The 23,355-nt window shown below is 46.5% G+C and overlaps 1 long non-coding RNA gene across 1 annotated transcript; it reads left to right on the top strand.

Annotated features, from left to right (window-relative positions):
* The first annotated feature begins 16,668 nt into the window (after nucleotides 1-16,668).
* LOC148001679 (uncharacterized) lies at nucleotides 16,669-21,401 on the top strand. Its single transcript, XR_015635549.1, has 2 exons — nucleotides 16,669-17,015; nucleotides 18,096-21,401. It is a non-coding gene; the product is annotated as an uncharacterized LOC148001679 (long non-coding RNA).
* Nucleotides 21,402-23,355: the final 1,954 nt, after the last annotated feature.

The following is a 23,355-nucleotide window of genomic DNA, read 5'->3' as shown; positions in this document are numbered from 1 at the left end:
CAGGCAACCCTAGAAGCCTCTGGCATTGGATTACAATGTCAAGCAGAGGCAGATCACCCCATCCCTTCATATTCTAGTGTCTGTGTGAAGCCCAAAGGAAGCTTCTGATATACTGGGGCATGTGTATAAAGGCTGCTGGACTGCTCTCATCTGGGGCTTGAGTACATAGGAGACTGTAGACAGTAAGACGTGTGAGTCTGTTATTTGGAGCCAGCATCCAGAACATAGTGCACAATACTTGTGGAAATGCTGTCCTTACTATAATCTCCCATTGGAGAAAATGTGTGGGAAAAGCTCCTCTGACTCCAGGGGACTGGCTCAAGTTGTCAGAAATATTCTAGGTCTCCCATGTGATGGGATTAAAGGTGCACACCACCACTACCACCCAGCTAATTCATGTGGTCCTTCCACAATACCGAGCACAAGACATACACTCAGAAATCATAGTGCCAAATTTAGCAGAGAGCAAAACGAGACAGAAGCAAACAGTGAGCATTAAATTGAAGACACATGGCCCACAGAATAAACAGAACTAAAGCATAGGATTAAACTACTAGAAACTCGAAGCCAGCTTGACTCTCTCATCAGATCCAGCAGTAAAGTAGAAAGCTCTGGGAATATAACTCAGTGGTAAAGTGCTTTTCTCGGGTATGCAAGGCCCTGGACTCAATCACCAGTACCATAAAAAGGCAACCCAATGAACTAATACTTTTTAAAAGATGGTCTGAGCCCCTAGGATATCTCCCACCCATGGAAGCCACCTTTTACTTTCCAACAGTCTACCAACTATGTGGGCAGCTCCTGGTGGGTCTGTGTGGCACTGACCATTTTAGTCTCCAGATAAAGAGAAATTATTAGAAATTTACACCTTGCTTATATTTTTTATTTATTTTTAACTGTTGTTTTTGTGTGTGTACATGCTGTGGTACATGTGTGGAGGACAAATGGTAACTTTTGAGAATCTTTTCCCTCTTTTAACCATGGGCTCTGGGGAATTGAACTCAGGTTTGTCAGTCTTACATGCTCTGCACCTGTATTCACTGCGTCATCTCACTAGCTCTGAACTATGTCTTTAACATCAATTTTATCCTTTTCCCAACTATCCCTTTGAGTCAGACACTTTTCAGTCATTTGGGCTTTCTCTCTCTCTCTCTTATTTGATCCATTATATAAAGTAGCTCCCATCTGTTTAAAGGGAATTTTACACCAGATATAGTCTACATTACACTATTTCATCCTCACGGGAAGTAGGTTCCATTATTATACCCATTCTGCAGAAAGAAACTGAGGCACCAAATCATTAAGCAACCTTGCCAAGCTCAGGATGTAGCTAGGATGAGGCAAGACAGGACTCGTAGTACCCTGACCATGCAAACTTTAATCATTGTGCGGCCTACCTCCATTTTTATCCAGTAGATTTCTGCTCATTTAAGAGAGTCTTTGGAAAAGGACAGTTAATACTTTAGAGACCAATTAATAGAATTCAGTTTGTGAAAAGTTTTCTATTTCGCCCTTTCTTCAGCTCATCAATTGGGGTGTGGGAGACCCACCAGTAGGGTGCTGTGGGCTCACCCTCAGGTGTAACTCTCTCCTCTCAATCTTAGTGGATGTCTAGCATAGCGAGATCCTTGGGCCATTGCCATACTCTTCTGGGAAGGAGAAGCTAGAAGAGTGAAAGGCCTCTTGGCTCAGCAACACTCTTAAACAAGCAAGCAAGGATCCTCTCCGTGGGGCCAATCTGTCACTGGCTCTATATTTAGCACCATCTGCCAGGAATATTTCCAACTGCCTATTTTAATACGTGACGCTTAGTGCAAATGAGGGTCCTCCGCCGCTAACTCGTGGGAAACCAAGGGCATTAAGTGGGTTTTCTGGCTTCTATTGTGTGGCGAGTTGGCCTTTCTGCCAGACATCAAATGAGATACGGGAAGAGATGGGGGTAGACTTTTCCCCAGGGTGTTAGTCCCAGGGGCCCACTGTTAGAGTGGCTCAAAAGTCACGCAAGATGGGCAGCTGGAGAGGAGCGGTTGATGGTTCTTCTGGGAGTGTGGGAACAAAAAAAAGTACGGAAGACCCAGGGCTCTTAGGCTGCACGCTCCACGCAGAGTTCCCCAGTTCCACCTCCGAAACCAGCTCAGACTCTTGCAGCCATAGCTAACCCCAGCACAGCCTTCCTGGATCTCAGGCTCCATTTTACGAAGATCTCCCCGTGCTAGCGCCTAGTGCTATGCATCTGGTCATTTTTGCATACGACATCTTGGTGAGGGTGATCCTGTTACTCACACAGATAAAGGCGCTGGTCTCAGAGAGAGGTTCAGAGACTTGCCTGCTGCTGATTGGTGGAAAGTTTGGAGTTCAAACCCAGGTCTGTTTGAAGCTGTCGCGGTCTTTCTCATCAGTATTGGACTAACCACTTTCTATACTACTGCATGCCTGGGTCTCTGTTTCCTTGCTGCCCGCTATAGACACTGTATCTATACACATGTTGGTCTCCAAGTATTTTCAAGACTCATTGTTTAGCTACATTTGAGGAGGTCTGGCCATTGGCTCTTTTTTTATCATTGTGCTATTTCTATCAAAAGCCTACTGGCTCCTCCCAGTGGCCTTCCCAGACTGGCACCAGCAATAGTACAGTGAGGTCACGTGGCCCCTGGGGCTCTGGCTCTGGCTCTGGCTCTGGCCAGTGAGACCAACTCGTTGAGATGTCTTTTGAGACGGTATTACAGCAGGAGGGGCAGATTTGATTAGAAGGGAACAGGATCTGGATTTGTAGATGGCAAGGTTTGCGTGGGACCAGAGTTGTCACCGGGCTTGAGCTGAAAAGAATGACGTCAGAGTGAGACTCCTTGGTCCAGCTCTCCCGGGTGGCTTTTTAATCTCAACAGGGGCAAAATCGAGGAAAACCCTAGACAAAGTTGTTATTCTAGGAAAATTTCAAGATACATATAAACTTTTTACAGCTCAGTTCCTAACTATCAGTTTTCATTAACTTGCCTTTAGGACAAAGGTTTGAAAAGATGGCTACATGCTTTCTGTGACGGTTAATTTGAGTGGTCAATTTGGCAGAATCTGCAATCACCCAGAAAGGAAGCCTCAGGGAAGGACTGCTTTCCTTCAGGTTAACTTGTGGACACACCTGTAAAGAGTTTTCTCAGCGGGGTTAATTGATGTGGGAAAGTCCGCCCTGAATGTCCACGGCACCGTCTCATGGGCTGGGCTGAACTGGATGGAAAGGAAAGGAAGGGGCTTACTACAAGTCCACATTCCTGTCTTCTTGACTCCTGATGCAGTGCGACCAGACAGATGTCTGCGTCTCCAGCTGTGTGGCAACCCTGCAATGATGGCGAACTTGAACTGTGATCGGGAATAAACCCTTTGTTCCCTAAACTGCTTTTGTCAGGGCACTTTATCATAACAACTGGAAAAGAAACTGAGACACTTGTCTTAGTTAGGGTTTTACTGCTGTGAACAGACACTATGACCAAGGCAACTCTCATAAGGACAGCATTTAATTGGGTTCAGAGGTTCAATCCATTATCATCAAGGTATGAGCATGGCAGCATCCAGCAAGACGTGGTACAGGAGGAGTTGAGAGTTCTACATCTTCATTTGGAGGCTGTTAGAAGAAGAGTAGCTTCCAGGCAGCTAAGATGAGGGTCTTAAAGCCCATGCCCACAGTGGCACACCTACTCCAACAAGGCCGTACCTTCTAATAGTGCCAGTCCCTGGCCAACCATACACAAACCATCACACTTGCTATGACCTGGGAGGTTGGAGCCTGAGTCCTTGAGCTCTGAGACTGAAGAATATAAATGACATACAGTAGGCGCCACATTCAGTTCTTTTAATAGCCAAGAGCCTCGCTTCAGTGACTTAATACTGCGGCTTACAATGTTATAGTGTCCCATAGATTTGGGGAACTGGCTGGTTTGTGGATAGTTTTACTGGGCTGTCTTCTTTGCCTCTAGTCAGAAGATGATTGGAGCTATCCTGTCACCAACAACCTCACACATAAGGAATCTGGTGCTGACTGTCGATGGTGACCTTGACTTCATCTATTTTCCTGGATTAGCTACTGATGGCCTCTCCTATGGTGTTGGTTTTCACACAGCATGAAGTCTGTGTCCTCAAGAGACCCAAGAAAACAAGGCCAGCTACTTTATCTCCTTAGAAGTACATTGGCTCACAGAAAAGTACTTCTGTATTTCCAAGTCAGTGTGGATGAATAAGAGAGAACACAGATATATCTATCAAAGGGAGTGGTGCCAACACAAATCTGTAAGGACATGTGGTATTTACTGTGACAGCCATCTTTGAAAAACATGCTAGTTGATTGGACTATGGGAAGAACTTAGATCTGGAAGACATTGGGGTAAAAGGGCAGCCAGCATCTGAGTGGCAGAGGGGTGACGGAACAACAGGGAACAAAAATTCCATTATGCACTGGAAATTAGCTATACAGCAGTGGGCGAGAGACTGGGTGTTGATCCTTATTCAAGGTGCATTCTAGTGGGAGGAAAAATGAAGTTATGTAAAGAAATAACCAGTAAGGAGGCTAACCCTTTGGGGCTAGAGCTATCTATTTTAAACCGAGTACCCAGGGAAAACCTGCCTGAAGTGGGGACAGTGGCAGAGACTTGAATGAATGGAGAGAGAAAGTAGATCAGGCAAACATCTGGAGGAAATGAACTGGGCAAACATCTGGAGGAAGGAGTCCAGGACTGAGGGAAAAAGATGGTCCTTTATCCCTTCAAAGGGGCTATGAGAAACATCCTGCTGTGGATAGAATAGAGGGAAGAATTGAGTTGGAGAAGGATAGGAAATGAGCTGGGGGAAGTGGCCAGTGATTAACACTTAACTTGGGGCACTATTCATTTCAAAACTTTGCCGTTGTTGATAGTTCTTTCCCAAGGTCTTGGGATAGGAGAACAAGCCATCATTAATATGACTGTGACCCCATTGGAGGCACCTGACTGAATACTAATTTCATCTCTGACAGGAATGTGATAACATCTGGCCACCCTCAGGGTAACTTCTCGCCACTTAAAGCAGCCAATCTGGTCTTTGTCAGGGCGGCTTTCTCTTCCTAGAGTAACTATGACGACGGAGTTGGATGCACAGGTCTGCCGGGTTCTGTTTGCACACAGCATGTGGCATGGTTGGATGCAGAGTCACGAATCATTGTAGTTTCAGCTTTTCCTTTCGGCGTGAACAACCTATCTGCCCCTGTTCCATGCCAGGCTCTATTATTGGCTTTGTTCTTCTGTAACTCCAGTGAGCAGGTTGTCAGTACATGGTTGACAATCTAGAGCGCCGTCTACCAAACTCTCCTGAGCAGAGCTCCTCTATTGCTTGTCCATTGTTGCTGTGACAAATGACCACAGATATAGGAGCTAAGTTACTCAGGTATTATCTTAGTTCTACAGGTTAGAAGCCTGGCATAGGTCTCAGAAGCTAAAACCAGATACCAGCAGGGCTGGGATCCTTCCCTTGGGGTCAGTGGAGGTCGTTTGACTTGCTGGCTGAATTCATTTCCCCGCCCTTATTGGATAGATTTTTCCACTTCCTTGTGGCTCTTTGTAAAGAGTTATGACTCTTCCCTCTGTCATGAAAACTAGCAGTGGTAGGTTCGGTCCACTCACATTCTAGATCTTTCCTTTTTCTCCAATCTCGTCTTCCCTGGGCACAGTTTCTTAGCTTTTGAGGACTTAGTTGATTAGATTGGCCTCCCTTGGATAATCTGGGACTGTTGCCTTCTCTTAAGGTCTTCAACCTCAGCCATGTCTTCATGCCTGCCATGTTCTAGAACAGTCACAGTTCCAGTGCTTAGGACGACAGGCGCCTGTCTGTGGTCACCTTTGACCCTGGAAAGCTGCAGTTCAACGGGAAGCACTTCCCTGCTTCAGACGTATTAAGAAGCTGAGTTCAAGGAAAGGAAATTATTGCTACTGTAACAGATAGGAAGAAATGGGTTTTTACTAGGGAACAGACTCCTTGCTTGGGCCCACAGGAAAAAGGCAGGAGGAAAACAGTATCAGACCATCGTTTCTCTGTCTCTTTTAAATGCTGCTTACCTTTGCATGCATTCGGGCTTATCATCCAAGGCAAGTGTGTCTGAAAACTGGTGACATCTCTTTAAGGTGTTGAAGCACAAGGATCAGAGTAACAGGGCTGTTGCTTTTTACGTCGTGTTCTAGAATCCCAGAGAGGTGTCTAAAAACCTCCACTCACTGACCTAAAACCTACATTCACTGAGGATTCTGGGAGCATGGCTCCTGGATTCCCTCAGTGACAGACAGATCCACACATGATGAAATCACCCCCAAGCGGAGACTTATCTAATGGGAATGGATTGTCCCATGGGCAACAGGACTTCTTCAGTGTCACCTTGCAGAACCAGAGCTGAGATAGTCATCAACCAGACCTCTGTCCCCAAGACTGTTTCGAGTGCACCCTCTCAGCTCCTGCTCCAGCTCTCCCTCTATTTCAACCTAAAACTCAGTCAGTACCCCTAAGAGGGGGCTAAGTTCCTACTTTCTGTCTTCCTCAAATGCTCATTTGATTCTTTCTTGCCTTTTACAATTCCATTTTGTTTTGTTTTGTTTTGCTTTTTTCCAGGCGAGAGACTGGAACCGGCATGCTTGAGGCCTAGGAGTCTCAGGTCTCTGGCCTAGAGCTAAGATTACATTCAGACAGTATCAAGGGCTGAGAGACCAGGCAGCTAGGTAGAGGTTGGATTGCTCCATACAGCTCAGGTATGAGTGTAAGGGTGTAAGATATGACTGGCTTTCAGAGATGGATTTACCTTCCTGCCTACCAGAAGTTCTAATCAGATAGATTTTCTGTCTAGGTTGGGCTGCTATGAGTGTCTTTCAGTGGTGCTGGAAGGAGGGGACAATGACTGTTCTGAATGCCTTGGGAAGTCATTTGACATGGTGGCTTCTTACCCCATGAAAAGTGAAGTCTGCATTTGAACTCCTGGGTTGTAGTTGGTTTGGTGGCCAACTCAAGCCCCTTGAGTGTGGGTGAATGGCTCTTGATATGGCACTACCCACACTCACACAAACAGGCAGAGAGAGAGAGAAAGAAAGAGAGAGAGAGAGAGAGAGAGAGAGAGGAAGGAGGAAGAGGAGGAGGAGGGAGAGAGAGGGAGAGGGAGAGAGAGGGAGAGGGAGAGGGAGAGAGAAGAAGGAGGAGGAGGAGGAGGGAGAGAGAGGGAGAGAGAGGGAGAGGGAGAGGGAGAGAGAAGAAGGAGGAGGAGGAAGAGGAGGAAGAGAGAGGGAGAGGGAGAGGGAGGGGGAGGGGGAGAGGGAGAGGGAGGGGGAAAGGGAGAGGGAGAGGGAGAGGGAGATGGAGGGGGAAAGGGAGAGGGAGAAAATCTGTGGCATTAGTTGTGTTCAAATCCTCTCAAACATGGACATTTTCCTAAGGCTTGTTCTACCTCTCCACTTCATTTTCTTCCTCCCCTTCTTTCTTTTTAAGCATATCACATGTCCATAAGAAAAACAAAATAAAAACCACCCCTGCCTCAAGTTTTACTTCCAAAGAGCTGACTTTTGCCTCTGAGTTGCTTTTCTATCTATTGTTCCAACAAAACACGATGGCCAGGGCCAGTTATAGAGCTCTTAACTGGGTTTGCAGTTTCAGGGGGTCGGAATCCATGAGGGTAGAGAAAATCATGGCAGCACCAACAGCTAAGAGCTCCCATTGTGAGTCACAAGCAGGAGGCAGAGAGAGCATGCTGGGAATGGTCTGTGTTTTTTCAAACCTGTAATCTTCCCCCAAGTGGCACACCTCCTCCAAGAATACCACACCTCCTCATCCTTCCCAAACAGTTCAACCCACTGGGAACTAAGTATTCAGGTATTCTCACTCAAATCACCACGTGCTGGCTTCCTAGTTCCAAAGTCTTTGCTTTGTGCCATTATCTGTCCTAGAATCAGACCAGAACTGAGAGAAGTTGAAGAAGTCCTCCAGGCACAATGAGAATGTCTCCTCTCATAGGTATTTGGTTAAATAAATAAAAAGAAATATGACTTCTTTGAAAAATAGGGCAGGAATTTGGTGCAATACTCTGGAGACTTGAGGCTGTGGGAAAGGGTAAGTTGAGAACGTTAAGAATTTAAATACAGTGGGCACTTCACTCTGTGGGGCCAGGGACTGTGCATTCTTTTTATAACTGTACCTCTACAGTCAGTGTAACAGTCCTGTGTGGTGGATCTGAAGCAGCAGGAGGTAAGGGCTCTGTAGTCAGGGGGTTCCGCTGAGAGAAAACTGGAAAAAGAGGGAATGTTCTCCGAAACCTACGCTTCTTTTACACCCTCTCTTCTAGCACAGCCTCACTTCTGGGATGTTCTCAGGAGTCCAAGGCCACAAGTTCTCATCCAGAAAAGACCTTTCCAGCCAGGGCTTCCTCCTTCTACACCAGAGAAATTGCCAGGTTTCCCACATCAAAACACACCTTGTCATTTAACCGATTAGTGAACCTCTGCTTGGACTTCCAGCATTTTTATTACCGTTATTTAAATTTGCATAATACAAAGCCAGATGCTAATTCACATGAACTTAGAGCTTATATAAGACTAACAAATCTATGCCTTTAAATACCAAGTTCATAAAATTAGTAAAATTAAGGCTATCAACGTTAATAGGCTGTTAATAGGTATTTTGCTAAAATGAAATTCGCTCGCTATGGCCTGGAGTGAAACCAGCTTTTCCATAGTTCCAGGACCCCAGCACCAATCCTTTCTCCTGCCCCTCAGTTTTTCTGTGTTCACACTCCTTCCAAACCTTACTTTGTGTAGCAGGCACCCTGCTGTTTTCTAAGCTTTCAGCAGATGAAAACACATTTTATGTCAAATCCATTTTTGTTAGTATTAGCCTGCCGAGCAAAGCAGCTATGCTCAGCGTTAATGCGCTCACAAAGCAAACAGGAAAGCTGGAAGCACGTGGTCCCCGGAGTAAGACCGTGGCTGTTCAGATAGTTTAGGACGGGTGAGCTTGTGAGACTATGACACTACATTTGTATATCTGTGATACACCCGGCCTGTAGCTATGCGTATGTTGGCGTATTTGCTTTATTATTTTATTGTGTTCTTCCTTCATTCCACCCTAATCCCATCCAACCCCAAGCGCTAGGCAGGAGGGAAGAGGGGAAGGGGATGTAGACTTCTGTAGTCTACTTCCTGATGACTGAGGTCACTGGGTTCCTTGGGGCCGGCCTGATCTTTGTCATCCGAGTATCCAGCAGTCTAGCAAACCAGCAATAGGAAATGGGCAGAAGGAGGAACCAGCAGCAGTCGGGGCAGTAGCAAGGGGAGCAGCAACCATCACAGGCCTCCTTGGAGCTCTGGCATTTATTCTTTCTCCAGAGTCCTCAGAATTAAGCTATCTGCAGCTGATAAAAATCATACCTTTCGGGGCTGGGGATTTAGCTCAGTGGTGGAGTGCTTGCCTAGGAAGCGCAAGGCCCTGGGTTCGGTCCCCAGCTCCGAAAAAAAGAACCAAAAAAAAAAAAAAATCATACCTTTCCTAGAGCATGAGACAGTCATAGTTAAAGGCTGTGGACAAACTGAAGCAGCCCCATATCCCACACCCGGGATGAAAACAAAAACATATTCATGTGACATAACTGGGTTTTTAAAGCAACCAAAACTACTACAACCATGTATCTGCATACTGTATATACGAGGTACCATAAAACATAGCTTTAAAGAGGCAAACTGAAACTCTCTTTGAAAACCCCCAAACTCTTGAAGATGCCTGTTCCCAAGTCATCCTGCTCTGGGATACTGCCTCAGTATGTAGCTGTAGTCCTTCTGCCGCACTCGCATGTTGTATCATGCATAGGAGAATATAATCATCTTTTTTACCTGGATACTTGTATATCTAGCTACCATGTATGCTGACCCCATGTATTACAGGACAATCAGTAAGCGACATTCATTGAATGCCGAACTCAACCGCCTCTTGACTTCCCAAGAATTCTAAAATATATTAATATACTTGCTTTCGTGACTTGCATTCTAAAAATAAGAAGTTTGGGACCACGGAGTTTATCAGAGTTACCCAAGAACAGTCATATCTGACCCAGAGCTTGGAATCAATTTGAAACTCCCAGCTCTATTCTTGCTATGTCCCCTGAGTGTTGGGGGGTGCAGCACATGGTAGGTACCTAATGCAGAGAGTTCTTTTTAATGATTATAAGATTGGAGAGCTAGTTACATAGCACCAGACAGTGTGCTGTCATAGCCTAATTTCCTGTATGGTCCAGAAGAACAAAAAAGTCAGGTTGATATACACCTCAGAACCACTCAGTATGTCTGCACCTCTGGAATACTTGACTTCCTTCCATGACCCACTCTGGGAATGTTGTCCAAAGCTATGTCTGAATGAGAAAATAGACATGGAGGAGAGGAGAGTAGTTTGAATGACAGGTGACACTGGCTGACCATGATAACTGAATAGAGAACTTCAGCTATGCTCTCCTGAGACTCGCTGCAAGCCTGGATGGCTACGCAATGCTTGCCTGGTATCGTGCGATCACATATCAAGTTCAGAGCCACTGAAGCAAATTGTATAAATGTCAATGTGAGAAAGACTGTGGTCTCCAGGGGAAGGGAGGAGCCAGGACATCCAGAAACCGCAGCATGGAGAACAGGCTTTGGGTATAAATGACAGGATCTACAGCCAGCCCTTGCAGGAGAGACTTGCTGAATGGCTTGTAAAATGGCCTTTGAGTTCCTAGAGGGAAAGAGCCTCCTGCTAGACTGAGGAGGGTAAGAAGCTCCTTGGGATCTGCTGGGGTTGAGTTACACTTCCTCCTGCTAACACAGCCTCAGGTCAGGCTAAGGACTCTTGGGCCCCACAGTTCATTTGTTTTCCCTCCTCCTGCCTTTGGGTTTTGCTATGCCCAAACTTTGCAGGGTTTTGCTTCCCTGAGATTCAACTATGAACTATCTTCCCCTCTGTGTTACCTACAGGCTCCTGTCCTGCCAGGAAAGGTCCTCCTGTCCTCCTGTCACTGGTGGGCAGGGGGCACTGAGCACGGTCAGCACAGCTGGGCGGGTCTTGTGTTCTCTTTGCCCACTTCGTTGGGTGAGATGACATGGGAGTCACACTTGTGACTCCATCCTCAGTGCCTGAGAAATTGCAAGTGTTTCAGTGACGAGGCTCTTTTCAAAGCTGCGGCATCTTTCCAAACATTGCCCGAGATGAGGAAGAAGGAGGGAATGCAAGTGACCTTATGCATGCTCCATCTATGGCAGACTGAACTAAGTTTCTGGAATACACAGCTCACAATAATCCAGTGAGCTTGCTATTGATGGAGATTCAGCTGTGATTTTCCTGGATGGTATGGATATGAAGGGTCAGAGGTCAATCAAGTTCCCTGGTCCTCTCGGCCACGTAACCCACCTGAACCCAACATGGGGTCTCCGGCTTCTCTCTTCCCAGTCTCACTCTCTCTTCTCTCCCACCCAATGATTCATGAAGAGGCTAAAGAGCTTGTGATTAGAAAGTTTTGTTCACCACCCCGCATCAGATGTCCTCCCTTAAAGCAGTGTCTTCTTGTATTGTCCAGGGCACTTTCAACCCCATGTAAGGATTCCATTTTTTAATAAATTAATTTTGTTAATTCTTGACTATAGCTTTGTACCATGATTTTGTATATTTCTCGTTCACAAAGACAGAAACAACAAGAAATTGGCAAAACCATCATGCCTTGACTTTTAAATCAGAAAGAGCAAGTCCTAGCCATCTAGTAACATGCTCACGAGAAACACAGAACCTTATTCTTTTTTTCCCCCTTTCTTTTCCTTTTTGTCTTTGAGGTGTTTTTGTTTGGGAGCAGGGACAATGTTCTCTTTCTTGTCCTCTGTTCTGGGCACAGAGAGAACTATCCCTTCTGACAGGCACAGTTCCAGAACCTTCCAACCTTCTATACAGACCCATGGTCACATGGTCTCAGTGAAGCTTAGCTTGACTTCCCATGTGCAGAATCCAGATGTCCCTCAGTCCTGTGGTGACAGTTGCTACTTCATCACCACACTCTCTACAGCTTCTCTCCTCAACATTCCGTCAAGAAGAATGAAACTGGATGCTTTGTCTTGAGAACCAAAAAGAAAGTCCACACCCCTCCCAAAATGGCAGCTCCGGGCTGGCTCCTTCCCTCCCAATGGGCAGTCTCTCTTCCCAAACCACTAAGTCATTTCCTTGTGGGGACAGTCTCACCGAAACCTCTCCATTTGCTTTAGCTTTGGAACTCCTGAGTTCTTTTTCTTCCCCATCTCCACTGAGCTATAATAGTAAAAAGAAAGCCTCCGATCGAGTTTCCTTTCTGCTTTCATCACAGGGCTATGGCATAGTGACGACATTTGTACACAGTGCCAGCATTGCAGGTGTGAGGGAAATAGGAGGGGGTGGATAACTTCTGCAAGGTGCCACCCGAGAACAAGCCCAGAAAATAAAACAGCAATGGGCACTGGAACCTGGCGAATGTACTTGCCTCAAAGTGCTTGGTGCAGTGAGCAGATGACTCGGGGTTGCTGGTCTTTGATGAGTGTCCTGGGGCTGCTCTGGCCTCAGCAGCAGCTGGATCACCTGGGAGCTCTCTGGGGGTTCCTTGAAGCCATGGTGTGTGATGTTGTGTGCACACCCAGAACTGCCGACCTCAGGGACAGTTTGTGAGTCATTAGCACAGAGGCGGGACTCTAGAAGATTCTGGGATTTTATGGTTCAGTGACTACTATGAAAAAGGAACACACAGGGAATATACCAAAGAATAATCACAATCTATATTGCTCCATAGTTCTTCAATCTGACTTCATTTTTTTTGAAAGAAGTTCTGTTTCTGGACACAGACAACATATCTTCTAATGGAGGGCATGGCCCCAGAATATTCCAGCCACCTTTTCTAAATAGATTTATTGATCTGATGAAATGTTTATATTGAGGAAAGGACCACCTTCGTCCTGTGGATATTTGGCCAATGTTTACTGAAGCAAGTCACGCTGATGTTTCGGAGTGTTTGTGATGATTAGGAAGGGACGACAACTCTGCTGACCTCTAACTGTAATTGTATATTCTTCTCATCATAGGGCTGGGCGTTAGGGAGAGCTATCGGGGCATCATCATCTTTAGACACTTCACACTCTCTCAAGCTGGCAGGTCCCTCCTTTAATAAATCGTGGAGCCAGATGGTTTAATGGCTAATGTGCGTCTGCACCGATCCCCAACCCCAATCCCTTAGGAAACCTGCTTTCAAAGTGTGTTTACAGCTACCAACCCTTATACTCCAGAGCTCCCTCTTGCTTCCTAGCCTGCATCTTCTTGTGCCGGCCCCGCCCCTACTCCTCTTATTCAGAGGATTCTCACTTCAGTCCTGCCTCCTGTGCTCTCCACGTGTTCCCTCCTCTCTGGATTCCTGAATCCTGGACCATAAATGATCCATTTCTTCTTGACTCGATCTTTCCATTTCCGAGGGCCTTTCCTAATTCCTCTTCAAACTGCTAACTCGGCACCATTTCCAGAGTCTTTCTCAGGCTTCTTACTGTGTCCTCCAGGGGGCGCCATTCACTGCTTTCCCCCATCACCAGCCGTCACCAGTGGCCTCCAGCTCCTCCCCAGAGAGTGTCTCAGCCTCTGCTCTTCCTGCTCTAAACCATCAGACTCTTGTCTCTATTCTGCCTGCACCTTCGGCAGGGTTGATGAGACCCAGGGACCATTTTTTTTTCTGGAACACGTAACTCCACCCTTCCTGCCTCCTCTTGTGCCTTGACTCCTCGGCCTCTAGCTAGCTTTTCCTTCACCTCAGGCTCTCTGTATACCTTTCTTTGACTAACCCCTTAATAATCATCACTTTATTTACAACTTATCCAGAGCTGACTTTCCCGTGCAGGCAATACATAAATGCCCACATCCTCATCAACAGATTTCTAACGCTTTTAGCAGTACCCTGAAGCTCATTGCTTAAATGAATAATTACATTAAGGGCTTAGAACGGTTATCAGTTGGAGTTCCTGATCTAAGAATATTTGTTGGCTGAGCTATTTGCTCACGTGCGGGCAGTTTGCAGAAGCAAACTAGGACTGGTGAAGCTCCCAGGGCTTGTAATAATTGTCCCTGCTCCTGAAGGGACGGCCGGGTGGAGAGGTTGCCTGGATGACTAGGGGCCAGCTGCCATTATGCATGAGGAGCTGTGGAACCGGAGATTCGGTGTTTACAGAGGAGGGCAGTCATAATCTAAATGGCCACCTGGCAAGGCATGCAAACGAAATGAAATGAAAAATCTCTAATAATATTAATTTACTGCCATCTGCCAAGAGCATGGTTGCAGGGCAGGGGAGACAGGGCAACAGATCTTGGAGACAACCCTTCCTTTCAAGTGTCTGTGTCACTGGCAGTTGTAGGCAGGTGGACACCAGGATTGATGAGACCCAATCAGCAATCGAACTGATTTTGGGTGCTAAGTCACAAGGTGGGACAAGGCTATGACGTTTGCACCCGATTTGTTTACAGGTTTGGCCAAAAGCTGTTTTGTTTCCTCGTAAGAAGTATGAAAAATGAAACTGACCTAAAGCAAGCATATCCTCATCCCTGAAATGTTATTAGCCTTGATCCTGGAATATCTTTGTTGAAAGGTACAAATGTGTGTGTATCTATGAACCATTCATTGATCTATCTCTAAGGAGAGCATTTTCCCCAGGTACCAAGTGTCACACAACTTTAGAGGGAGGGAGGGTGGGCCTGGTCCCCATAGCTTGGATCCCTTTCCTCCTCCAGAATAAAACTTTTGCTTTCTGCTTTTCATTTAGTACAGGTTAAATGACCCAGGACTGATAACATACATTGTATCACTCAGCCTAGTCTTACAGCCAGGAGACAAGCTGTTTTCCTGTGTCTGGGTGAAATTTGTTACCAAGTTTTCTTCTGGCTGGCAAGCAACTGGGGCGTGTCCATCAGTGCCATGGCCCACAAACAGCCTGGGTCACAGAAGGGGGAGCTTAGATGGAAGGCTACTCTGCCTCTCACTAACGGGGTGGTCTGGAACACGTTACTTAATCTTCCCAAGCCAGTGTTTACATTCATAAACAGTGACAATCACAGGTGCCCCAGTGCCAGGGGATACCTTTGAGAAGGTGAAGTGGGTTTTCATGAACTCTGGAGTCAGAAAGAGTAGGGGCCAAAATCTTATTTTACTGAGATTTTACTGAGGATGTGAGAGAGTGAAGACACCTGGCGTCCAAGCCCCTGGGTCTATGGGATGAGCAGAATAATACAATTTATGGTGAGGCTTTTAGTTTTTAAAAAGTTTACCTGAGGAAAGGCTCTTAGCAGGATGGTGGTGAGAAAGCAGCCAGGTGTGGGGTCGCAAAGCCATGCGACTGGGGGGAGCCAATCCGGAGCAAGAATGGAGTTGAGATGTGTCCAAACCCCCAAAATTTTGTCCTAAGCTGGACAGGAGTAGGACTGTTTTCCTCCTTGCTCTGGGTCTGCATGTCCCATAAGCCTTACGACCCCTATCTCTGCCACCCTTGGGGTAGTCAAGTAGCCTGGTGGCCAGATTAGAGGTTTAACTTCCTCTCTCCCTATAATGGCATGTCCAGCAAGCGCCTGGAATTCCTCCTCATGCAAATGAAGCCTTCAAAGCACCTCAGCCCCAGCCGATGGTGCACACTCACCCCTACCTACTCCCAAGGTTTATGTAGCCCTGGTTACCCCTCAACTGAAAGAGAGCTGCTTCACTGAAAACTGTCTCTTGGAGAGGCTATCCCGGCCAAGATGCTGCCAACCCACCCACTCGGCCAGGCCAGGACTCCGGAGTTTGCTAGGATTGGCTATCCCTTGGTAGGTCGGATGCTCAAGCGTTCTGTGTCTGACGGCCCAGACTCTGCACAGCGCCCTTGAATGTGAGTGGAATCTGGGAGTATGGCGCACGCCCCCTCTCTCGATGCCGCTGTAGTCTACAGAAAACCGAAGCTTATCCCAGTGGAACGCCGCCTCAGGCGGCATCCTCAGAGACGTAAACGTTGCGCAGACCTATGGGAACATGACTACAGGAGCAGTCGTGGCTTTGGGAGCTCAGTGTGACACCAGGCTGGCAGCTAGCAAGAACGGAGGGTGCCCACTCTTCCACAGGAGCTGAATCCTGCCAACTGGCCAAGGACTTTTGGCAGCGCACCCCGGCCTTTATTGCAGCTTGGGAGACTCCAAGCAGAGGGACCCAGTTTATCTGGCCACATACTTCTGCTCTTCTGAAAGCCTGTGGCAATAAGTTAGCCTTGTTTTAGCTTCCTGTTTATGCTAATTGGGTCCCAGAGGCAGAGACTAATCTCCGCCCTAGACTTCCTCAGCACCTTTCTTCTGCCCTCTGACACACCCATCTCTTCTCTTAATTGCTGCTGGCTGCTGCAAATCCCAACTGCATAAATCAGCATGGTGCAGGCTTTGGAAGAGTCTCTCTCCTTCAAGACTCCCTTTAGAATGTAAATACCTTCTCTGACTGTGTTCCCCTGCTAATGAGTGCCTACCATCCCGGGGAGGGAGTGGTTATAGACCTTGTGGCTTTAAAAAGGAATAAAATTATCTTCACAGCCGAGCTTTTCCTGGAAAGCTTGACACATTCTGTGGAATCTTCCTGTTGCTTCCTGTTCGACACCTCGTGTCTCTGTACAAAGGGCTTGCTTGAACCTGAGGCCAGACTAAGCCAAATGATCTGTAGGGGGTTTGGGGTCTTAATTGAGTATACAGTACACAGGGAAAGAGGCATTAAACTAGTAGTTCCATGAACGTGAACTGATAAACCGCATGTTTAGTATCTTTTAGAAAGAGGCAGACTATTGGAGAACTTGAGCATGAGCATTCAAAGAATTCCTAAGAGAATTACCATTGTGAGACCAGGAGAATTGACTAGGCTGAGAGATAATGGACTCTTCGAGAACACCAGCCTGTGAAAAGGCCAGGAGGCAGAGGGATGCATTCATCGTCTTTGCTAGGAGAAGGTCTTGCAGGCCAAGGTAAGTCTTTTGGCTTTTGCTGAGAAACCATTAATGTACTTCTAAAAGAGGTGGCTCACAACCCTGGTTGATTGGATCCCCTCACTGTCAGTCTGAGGACAGACCATAAAGGAACGAGACATCAGTGAGAAGGTGACCACAGGATCCAGGCAAGAGAATATGGTGGCTCGGGCAGGAAAGGGGTTAGATTAAAGGTGGAGCCAATGAAAGGGACCTGATACAGATCTGTCCTGAGAGACACATCCAGAGCAGGTCCAATACAGAGGTCGATGCTAGCAGCAAAGCACTGAACTGAGAACAGGACCTCCTTGGGGAGAATTAGATGAAGGATTGAAAGAGTTGAAGGAGCTTGCAACCCCATAAGAACAACAATGCCGACCAACCAGAGCTTCCAGGGACTAAACCACTACTGAAAGACTATACATGGACTGACCCAGGGCTCCAAATGCATATGTAGCAGAGAATAGCCTTGTTGGGCACCAGGGGAAGGGGAAGCCCTTGGTCCTGCCAAGGTTGGACCCCAGTGCAGGGGAATATGGAGGGGGCAGTAAAGGGGATGGATAGGGGGAATACCAGTATGGGGAGGGTGAGGGGATGGGGACTTATGGACAGGAAACCGGGAAAGGGAATAACATTTGAAATGTAAGTAAAGAAATATATCTAATAAAAAAATAAATTTAAGAAAGGTGAAGTCAAGTCTCCAATGCAAATGGAGACTGTTGGAGTTAAATGGAACTCTTACTTCTTTGGCCTAGTAGCCTAAAAAACTGTATCGCTTTGTAGACACAGGCAAGGCTAGAAGAGGAGTGGCATTCACTGGAAATAACTCACCCAGTGCAAGCGGCAGGAGAACCTGGAGTGTGTATTTCCTGGCCAGTCACTGTGAGGACCCAGGTGACCTCATATGACCATTACAAAGTGCAGACCCAGAGCCTCGGTCTTGGCAATGGAGGTTTGGTGAAGGAAGCCTCCCTGGATGCTTAGACTCTGCTGAATAAACCCTGTCAGTGCGCAAAGCACGGTCAAGGAAAAATAATTAGACTTTTAACCAAACGATTTTTCCTTTTATCATCCGAGGAGCAGTGGGAAGAGAGAGGAAGACCCTCCTTTTCCTGTATTTCTTACATGAAGGCAGTAGAAAGGATGACGTCAGCTGTTCCCTGCCCGAGCCAGATGAGACAGGACTCCCTTCCAGAACTCATGCGGACCACTTAAAATTGGGCTTTAGTTAATTCCAGATGAAGTCGGGTTGACAACCAGGAATACCCATCACAGAAGGCGTGACCAAATGTTTGTCAAACTATGACAGCGATAAAGTGTCCTATAAGGGTACACATGGTGCTCTCGGGAGTGTACTCAAGGAGACACAAACAAAAGCCAAGTCTAGCTGGGATGCGGACCCTGAATGTCCAAGGGGTTTGTTGTTTCACGCAAGCCACAGCTGGTCTGAAGTCACTGTGTGAATCGAAGAGCATCCCTTGGGAGCACAGACAGGATACAGAGCTGAGCCAGGAGTTTGTCACATGCCACACAGGGTGTGTAGAGACGCTACTGCAGAAAGGAGGGCTGGAACACAGCGGCTCTGGGAATCAACAGACCAGGACAGGGCTTCAATGTCAACCAGGAGCCATAATGTCTGGTCTTGTGCCTGGGTCAGAGCACTACTGGATCCTCCCACATCCGCATCGCTGACCCTGGAAGCAGAAGAGCCCCTTTCTTTGCATCATTCCTCGGGTGCCTTTTAATGGGAAAGCTCACCGTGGCTTACACTCTGGAGGAAGGATGCTTAATGGAACCCTATCCATTATGCAGAACACAGGCTGCAGAGCGGTTTTGGATCTGGGAAGCAACAAATTGCTACTGGATATAACTCCTGGCAGTCATCCGCTAAGAGTGATTAATTCCTACACTAGTCACATCCAGAGAACAGCAGCTACCCAGGAATTAGGGGGCTGAGAAACAGAGCTACTGCTTCATACATGTAACTTATGAAGCCAAGGTCTAAAGACACACAGATGCGATAGTTGTGCAACTGGGTGTGTGTGTCTGTGTGTGTGCATGTGTGTGTTTGTGTGTGTGTGTGTGTGTGTGTGTGTATAATCAATTCACTAAATTATATATGCAGAATGGTAGAGGTGGCAAGTGTCACTTTGACCACAATAAAAGCTATGGTTAGGAGCTGAGGATGTAGACGGTTCAGTGGGGGAGTGGTTACCATGCAAGCCTGGCATTCAGAGTTCGGATCCCCAGCACCCACATAAATGCTGGGTAAGTAACTGCCTGTAATCTCACTGTTCAGGAGATTCCTGGAGCAAGACAGGTAGCAAGAGTAGCTGAGTTGAAAAGCTCTGTGCTCAAGTAAAAGACTCCGCCTTAATGAGGTGGAGAAGAACTGAAGAAAACACCTAACCTCAACCCTGGCCTCTGGCCCATCACATGCATGTGTACCCTCATACACCTCTGTCCACTGAAACACACTCGTGTGCGCACACACACACACACACACACACACACACACACACTCGTGCACACACGCACTGATAACTCACAGTCACCCCGTTCCTCTCTCACTACTGTTCCTCTACCTGTTGTTGTTGTCACTTCTGTTTCTCAGTCCACGCACTAAGGCTTGGCCTTTAATGGCCTCTCCACCTGTCCCCCTTTTCACTCACAACACCAGACTGTGCTCTCAGAATGCTCTCCCAGATTATTTTGGAAGCTGTGAAGCAGCTTCAGTCCAATGCACTTTCCATAGTGTCCATGCTTTGCCCTGGCGCTAACCTTGACCACTTGAGCCAGTACTATCTAGCGTAGACTTATTCTCGGATTGTTTATGTGGGTTTTGGAAAGCAGGAGAGGAAGGCAGAGGAGACGATCGATCAAACGAGAGGGATCATTTGATGACTTCTTCTCCCTCAAGTCTTCCCACTAAGAACGCCAGGAAATAGAAACAAGTAAACACTTTTAACAATCCACATTAAAAATGAAACCAACACTCACAATGACACCAGATCAGGCAAATATGCCTTTCCCTCCTTCTACCCATGCGAGTAGCCTGAATTAATAAGAGACATGTCGCCAAATGAGATTTACCAAGCTCATTAATCTAGATTGTTTCTTAAGCGGCTACATAACTGCAGAAGCATTTACTCGTACAGCAAGACGTGGGACTTATGCTAAGAGACGGAGAATTAACACTGGTGGTTGCAGCCGTTGTCATCTTTGGTCATCTTTTGCCTTGCAGCCATCAGTCCTCAGCTGATAGATATTCCAGTCAGGTGCCTCAGAGGCACACTGGTCTGTATCTTGACAGGCAATGTGCATATTGGCTCCGGATTATTGGACGGAGAAATGCAGAAATTCTCCAACAGTGCACGCCATCTATTAGCTTGGATCTCCTCCTTAGCTATCATCATATCAGTATGTGGTAGTTTTCCTGAGAAGAATCTATCCAAATACATCTTTGGGTGCAGAATCCAGGAAGTCTGGGCTTTCTCACTGGCTTGGTTGCAGACACACTGAAAACGGGAGAGCCCCTTCCGTCGTTGTCTGCTTCGCTCCATCTGGTGGACGTAGATCCTGGCGCTCAGCCTCAGACAATGTTTGCAGAATGTTGGATGGTCCTCGCTGGTAGGCAGTATGCACTTGCAAACTATTCGACTTTTCTTTTCTGTCCCCAAATTTTTATTCTTTTTATTCTCAGAGAAACCTAGTTTTAAAAGTAAAGCATTTTAAAGCACAGGGCATGTGACAATACGAACTCATTTTAGTTCTAGAGGATGTTTTTAAAATAAAGGCCCCCTCCCATGGCATACTCCAGAGGAACAGCTTAGCATTTTTCTCTGATGCAAATGCCCACAATAGCAATGTGTCATCTCCTTAATTTTTACGAATCAACCCCAAAGTATGTGTGTGTTGTGTCCCTTTACAAAGATAAGGCTTTCGGTTCGTTTGTACTCGACCCTTAAAAACTGCCTGAGTTTCGTTTGTTTGTTTTGTTTTGTTTTTCTGTCCTGTGAGACACTTCTAGATATGTGAGTGGTACCTCCAACCTTCTGCCTCCCAGTTTATTACCTTGGCAATGCCCCTTGCTGTGCCTCGTAGGCACTAGCAGAGTTAACAGTTCCACCTCCCTGTCCCCTCTCCCTTATGACTACTCATAGGTTGGCTTCAGTTCATCAGACAGTTAATTTTACACGGTCAAAATTCATATAATGTATACTTTCTTTCATACACACACTTGCCTTTTCTGTGTTTTTGCTTGTTTTGGGGGTTTAAGAAATAGAATTTCTAGTATTTTTTTTTTGTTAAGAGAATATTATATATTATGTAATAAGTGTCATTCTGTTCAAATAAAAATATGTAATGATTACATTCTCTGAGACAGATGCTGCTCTAAGTACTATGAATAATTTATAAACATAACAATATCTGCCTACACAGAACTTACTCTTGTCTTAAAATTGTATTTTATTTGTGTATATGTATCTGTGTATGTCACACGAGTGCAGTACCTGTAATGGCCAGAGGAGGGCGTTAGATCCCCTGGAGCTGGGGTTATGGTGAACTACCTGATATGGATGTTCATACGAAACTCAAGTCCCCTGGGGGGGGGGGGACAGCAAATGCTCTTAATTGTGAAGTCATTGCTCCAGCCCATAACTTAACACTTTAACATACTCGAGGTTGCAGTAAAAGCCATCTTGGAGGAAGCCTAACCAGATGCTAAATCTCTGCACGCTTTCATCATGAGCTTCTGACCTTCGCCCTGTAAGGAATAAACTTTTCTTCTTACTAAGCTACCCAGCTTACAGCATTTTATAATAGCATCATGAAGACACCACGGGGCACCGTGAGAATCTGAAAAGCCACCCACACAATGGGAAAAAGAGCTGCAGGTCCTGTGTAACAAAGGATTTTTATCAAGAGGGTAAAAAGGGACTCTTACCACCTGATAATGATGTGCAAGTTCTAGTTTTAAAAGGAGCAAAGAATCTGAAGAGATTTTCAAAAACGCCCCCCTCCCCCAACGAGGAAACTAGAAGGTGTCCTTCACCAACCGACGGGAAAGCGCACACCCAGACCACAGTGAGAAATAGCTCCTGGCAGTATGGCTGGAATAAGGATGGCTAACAGCCAGAGCTAATGGCCAGGCTACACGGGAACTGAAAACTGCCTTTGTGGTAGAAACGGTGCAGCAAATTCGGAAGAGTCTGGTGGTTCCTCACAATGTTGCCCAGAGTTCCCAGAGATTCTTCTCCCAGGCACATTTAAGCCAGCCTTGCATCCATGCAGCCTTGTATGTAAATGTTCTTATCATTCCTGGGCCAGATGTATGTAGAACCATCCAACATCCATGAGCTGGTGAAGGAGCGAACACACAAAGGAAATGTGGTGGATCCAGACACGGGCAGCCGCTGGTGAGAAAAGGACATGAAGGGCTGGTACAGGATATGACAAAAAACAAAAACAAAAACAAAAACAAACGTTGAAAGCATGACAACTCAAAGAAGCTACTCGCAAGCATCCCCGTTGTATGGTTTCACCTATGTAAAACGTCCAGGACTGGAGAGACGGCTCAGCAGGTAAGACTGTATGCCGCTCTCACAGACCATCGAAATTTGGTTCCAAGCACCTACATCTGGCAACTCACAAAGCACTCGACAGGACATTGGCACCTTCCTTCCCTAGACCTCTGTGGACACACAAGCACACAGACACATACAGGTACTTGTAATTAGACATACAATTTAAAAATATAAAATATCAACAAAATAAGTGAGTTGCTGTCCAGGACCAGGGTTTGGGTGGGAGTCAGGGTGTTAGGCTTAGGGCAATACATTACAAAGTACAGTGACTTTGTTCAGAGATGAAAATCTCAAACTGTGGCAGCACCCCCACAACTCCCTAATATACTACAACCTTTTGAGCTACATGGGTGAAGGGAAGAGTTGGATCAGGAGGCATCGTTAAGTCAAACTGAAGAATACAGGTGTATTCTTATACAGGTAGACTTGGCTTGGTTTCTTCCTGGTTGTATGACTTTACAAAGGTATCGGTTCTCTCTACAACTAAATTTCCTCAGTTGGAAAGTGCAGTGCGCTCGTCTCTCTCTCTCTCTCTCTCTCTCTCTCTCTCTCTCTCTCTCTCGCTCTCTCTGTCTCATGTCTGACTGCTCCCTCTTTCTCTCCCTCTCTCCCTCTCTCCCTCTCTCTCTCTCTCTCTCTCTGTGTGTGTCTCCCTCTCTCTGCCTACCTCTCTCTCTGTCTCTCTGTCTCTGTCTATCTCTCCCCCTCGCTCCCTCTGTCCCTCTCTGTCTCTCCCTGTCTTCCCTGTCTCT

Source organism: Rattus norvegicus, chromosome 13 (genome assembly GCF_021556685.1).
Source record: "Rattus norvegicus strain SHRSP/BbbUtx chromosome 13, alternate assembly SHRSP_T2T, whole genome shotgun sequence".
Taxonomy (NCBI): Eukaryota; Metazoa; Chordata; class Mammalia; order Rodentia; family Muridae; genus Rattus; species Rattus norvegicus.
Note: the sequence above shows the minus strand (reverse complement) of the source record. Positions and strands in the feature narration are given on the sequence as shown.